A 6,000-nucleotide genomic window follows, 5' to 3' on the forward strand; every position below is an offset into this window, starting at 1 on the left:
AAATCATTCATACAGCCTTAAACATCTATAATCCAAACATGAAATCATTAATTTAATCTAGAATCCATCTAAGAGTTAGAAAGAATGCTTTTACTTTCCTGGTTTCTGTGAAAGTTAAGTTTAGAGTCGACTTTTTCTTTGTTCTTAATAGCTTAAATTCTTTCTCCTTTTCCTTCCTTTATTCACTTATTGAAAGCTCTCTTTTTTGGCTATCAAAAGTTTTCTCTTTCTCAAACACCCTCTTTGTGGTTTGTGAGAAGGTATTGCAAATTAGGGTTTTGGAAATTTGAGAAAGAGAGCTTATATATAATTCACGCTTTCTTTCTTCATTTAAGACACCCCCCTAAATTGGGAGTCCTTATATTAAATGATGTAAGAACATTAGCTATTTTTAAAAATTTATTTCAAGAAAAGGAAAAGCAATTTTTTTGACTCCCAGGTAACCAATATTTCAACTTCAAAGTGGCCACTATTTAAAGAAAACGAAATAATACAAAGATAAATTATACTATAATAATTAATTCGGTTAATATGATAACTAATAGTGAACCAGAACATTACTTATGTCATTTAATTGATATAAGATTGTTCATAATCATAATTACTAATAAACAAATCAATATAAATCAATCATCTAAGAGTGTGACTGAAATAACACTCAATAAAGTGATCACTTGTAGTGTTATGTCTCTGTCAATCATCATTATGATTTCTCTTTAACTTTTATATTTCAAAAGAAATAAGAGAAATCCATGTATGTTTCAACTTTACTCGAGACTCATAAGACATACACATATAACTTGCATACTCAAGAAAAACCTTTGTCTTTACACAAATGTTGTATCATAACTACATATGCACATATATCCATACACAAATAAGTATATCCATATCATCATAATCAACAATAATTATCAACAATTACAATAAAAAACTCCCACTAACCTTAAATATCAAAAGACCCCATCAACATGATTTTTTGAGTTATAAGTCTTATACCTTTGGTTAGGGCCTTAACCTATATAAACTCTTTATATATGCACTTTACCTTAGTGTATCTTTTCTTTATGAGGTTCTTGACTTAAATTTTTTTTTTGTCTTAATCTACTTGTAGTCTTTTACCTAATTGCACTATTAGCATAGTAGATAAAGTTGATACCAAGTAGTCCCAAATGTAATCTTTCAACCATACAAGTTGAGAAGTTGCCCCATACCAAGCTATGAATCCAATATCCATGGTTGAGGCTTCTACTATTGACTACTTAATGCTTTTCCAAAATATAGCTCATTCAGTGACTATAATAATATGTTCAAAATAGATTTTATATCATCTTTATGACCACCAAAAACTTGATCTTTTGGAAGTACCTCATTACCTCTTAAGCTACAATAAATAATCAAAACATAGATTTGATTCATATGGATTGAGAACCTCAAATGCAAAAGTTATATATCAAACTTGTACAAACCTTTGCTTCCCTCAAACTTTAACAGTGTCATTATAGTGGATATTTCACATAGATTCCTTTTCAATCTCATTTTATAGACACTACTTGATGCTAATCTTATCTCTTTATATTACAGACATATAACTTGCCTTGCAATTCTGCATGTTAAGTTTTCTTAAGCACATACTTCAAGTATGCATTTGAGATAACTCAAAAGGTCTAAAAGTCCATTCATAATGAATTTCAATAACAAGAACAAATGATGAATATTCAAGATCCTTCACATCAAAAATCTTGGATAAAATTGACTTGATCTCATGAAACAAGTTGATATCACTATTACAAATATATTGAATCATACCATGAAGACAAATTTGTTTCCACTGATCTTCATATACCTATATTTGTCCAATTTGTTTCATATGAAGTCCTGTAAAGTTGAAACTTCATTAAAATTTAGACACTACAATCAAGAAGTCTATTTCAACCATAGATAGACTTTTTAGATTATATACTAAAAGCTTCATTCCTTATATTTTTGATAAACTCGATTGCACCATGTAGACATCCTTACTAACAATTATGTCAAAAAATGTAGTTTTTACATCCTTTTGATAAAGCTCTAGTCAAAATGAGCTACCAATGCTATTAAGTTATTACATCAGATTTTATATTTTATTATCAATCATAGACTTTATCTTTTCTCACATGACTATAAATACTTGTCAGATTGATAATTCATTAAGGCTTCAAAAGGATTAGATTCAATAGTCTGACTAATAACATAATATTATTTACTAAGGTACACATAACAATACTTAGTGATAGTAAATCATCTTTTTATAATAGATTTTCTCAACAAAGTTTTCATAACTATGTCAATCATATTTGACTTATCTATTATGAGATTAGCTATCATTTCTTTAGTGAGAACATCCTCTAAAATGATATCAAGTTCTATGAAACTTCGTAAATCTTATTGACTCTTGTTGTTATTTCAACCAAGATACTATCATATCTTATGGAAATTTCGAAAATTAGATAGATCTACTTCGTTTCCTTTAAAAGTGGAAAAGTATTACTTTTGATTGTCTCAAGACTCGATAACTTTGCTATATTGAAGTCAATTACTTTAATACCTTGATTGGGGCAATAAATTCTATATCCCTTGGAATACCCTGAATGAATAATGATGTAGTAATGAACTAATCTTAGATTTAGTCTCTTCTCAACAAGATTACATATCCTTACTTAAATGAAGTATCTCTATCTCAAAAATGTATTAGGCTAGTATTTCTTCATGTCCAAAAACCGACAGGAAATCTTTGATATAAATTTACAAAGAAATTCATTGAAAACATACTATGTTATCTTGACTACTTTACTTCATAGACACTCAGTCATGTTTGCTTCTTATTATAACTTTATGTTTATAATTGAGTTTTATAGCTACACCATTTTGAAGTCTTAGAATCTTAAAAATTTGGCAAAATATCCATTATACCTATATTGATAACTTCAAACCTAAATGTGAACTCCTACTTACTTAGTATTCATCTATTAACCAACTTCACACCCACAAACTTTAATCCTTACTTTATAATTGGACATTAATTGAACAACCAAACTTGCTATTAAAGACTTCTTCACTTTAGGCTTCTCTTATTTAAGAACATTTAGAATTCAAATTAACAATACTTCATATATGATTTTAAGACCATATAACTAGTCCTGATTTGACTGAAGCTAGATAAGAGTTTTTATAGAGCTTTTTGGCTTTGACTAAATACTTATTACTCTTTGATTTCTTTAGGATTATCATACCTTGTTCAAGTCATACCACTTACCAAACAAGTATCTCTAATATTATGAGATATTTGACTAACCTTATTGATGAATTTCTTAAGACTTATAATGTAAGGTAAACCTCTAATATGCTAATCGACAATGGATTCTTTACAACAAAAAACCTTAACCTGATGGATTTCTTCCACTTGACATGAAAATTCTTTTATTTAATTTAGCTGTTAGTGTTGGGCTTAGGTGGTTCATCAACTTGCTGTGCCAAAACTATATCATTAATCAGCAGTGCAAATTCAATAATTTAGATCCAACTCTTTAAAGTTAGAGTCAGTTTGGATGTCTATTATGACATTATTATTATTATTCACAATAATAAAGTTTATTAAAAATATAATGCAATAAACAATATCATTGACAATAAATAACTTCAGAACTTTATAAGCAATTATCGATGAGGGTTCCAAGTGTATAATCATATTATCACTTTTGGTTAAAGAATACGACGTAAAATTAGGGCTCTAAAGCATAAAGTTACAAATAAGGAGAACATGTAACTTTTGGAAAGTCTATCACCTTTAGGCAGATAAACCTCCTAGGTTACTATTCTATTGCACACCAATAGAAAAAATATATGTTGATTAAAAAATAAAAAACCGTCTTTAGGTGAATTGAAATTTCAATGACCAATGTAATTCCATGATTTCCTTATACAACCATCAATTTTAATACACACAATAACCACGTTTGGGTAGGAAATTATATGCATCAAATTGAAGATTGTCTCCTTCATCAAATATAAAAATTTTATAGGCTTCAATGAATGCACTGTTATTAAGATTAAATAATATTTCCAAAATTAAGACTTGATGAGATAAAACAAAAAATTACCTTTGACAATCATAATTAAGTATTGTAACAAATCCGTATTAGGCAATAATCAAAGTACCTTTAAAATTGTATAAACCACACCTTATAAGAATTCCTAGTGTATCATTGTTAAATCACCTTTAGACAAAAAAAATGACATGCTATTAGGATCCCAAACAAAAGATTATATAAGCCATAATGAGGATAGATATACTTCATAAGATACTGTTCATCCTATATGTAATAAGAAAACATGTATCAATTTAATAAACCCAATCACCTTTGGGTATATTGAGTTTTTCACAGCCAATGCATTTCCAAAATTAACCTTATATGCATTAAAAATCAAATAATGTATCATTACTGAGCGAAAAATTTTGTAAGTTTCAATAATGTACCACTTTGGCAATTAATATCATCAAAACTCACAAAATTATTTCAATAATACTAAATATCATTATCTTCATTAAGATTTGATAAGACACTATATAACAATCTTCCTTAAAATTATTGCATTGAACTCAATAAACAATAGTTTTGACCTAATCTAGCAATTTAAATTTATCAATCCAAACAAGAGCAAAGTACTTTATGCCACAATATTCATTCTAAAAAATAAATTCACCTTTCATGGACATCTACAAGTGCCTCATATGTCTTTACTCCCCACCACTAGCATTCATGTGCCACCATAAGTCCTTAATGCATGTCATGGGTTGTTGCTTGCCATTCACATGCTATTATATATTGTCACATATCCTTAATGCGCTTTACGCACTACCTTATACTTTTTATGCATTTTAATATGCCTAAACTAATCCTTATGCCCTTACATACACCTTAAAATAAAATCTTTCATGTGCACCAACGTGACCTAGAAAAACTTCACAACCTTATCACATGCTTTCATAAGACATTTACAAACGTAAATGTGTCTAAGAATCCTTTATGCACACACATGCTACTAGGAATCGATTACGCATAATAACGAATAACCACTCGGTAGAATTTACTATTTATGTGCATGGACATGCTTTTGGAAGACTACTTGTTACTTGTGCCGATTATAATCCTACATATTGGATTCGGGTCCACCCATAATGGGTCGACCCGACCCGATTTTCTTAATTGTCAAAGGGCAATTATTTGTGGTTAATAATTGACATTTGGACTCTTATATAAAGCTAATTGCCTCCCCAAAATTATGATTATGCTAATTTTTATTATTAAAGAGCATAATTCTCTCCCCTCTTCTCCTACCAATGTAATGCACAGATCTTGTCTCCCTAATTGAAAAGAAATACTTAGTGCAAATTAGGTCGTGGAAATAGACTAACTTCAATACCTTACGCCTAGGATATGTATTTGCTATGTTTTCTGTGACTCGTATTGCGTATATTGTGCAAATTAAAATCTATATATTGAATTTTGTTTTAAAAATTTGTTTTTGGGCACAAATTTAATTCGGCCAAAATTGCATGAAATTGGTGTTGGGAAACATGTTGGATGAATGATTGGAATGGTATTACATGTTTTAAATTGAAAAACAACTTAAATTAATGTTAGAATCGATAAAAATTGACCTAAAACTGAGACCAAAGGTGTGTTTCTCTTCTTCAACATCTCGATCGATTCTGATGCCATCGCGTCAAAACTTGGAACGATTCAATTTGTCATCAACTAGGCTATAAAAGCCCTATGGTTTCATCATTGAAAAATCGTTGAAAAATGGCCAATTAAAGGGAAAGAAAACTAGGGTTTATCTCATAGAACCAGGTCGAAATCAAGTTGGCAAAACCCAATTACCCGACCTGTTGGTCAACAAATTGGTCAAGACTTGTCGGTCAATGGGTCAACCCGTTGAGTCAGCTGGGTTGAACCC

Source organism: Mangifera indica, chromosome 18 (genome assembly GCF_011075055.1).
Source record: "Mangifera indica cultivar Alphonso chromosome 18, CATAS_Mindica_2.1, whole genome shotgun sequence".
Classification (NCBI taxonomy): Eukaryota; Viridiplantae; Streptophyta; class Magnoliopsida; order Sapindales; family Anacardiaceae; genus Mangifera; species Mangifera indica.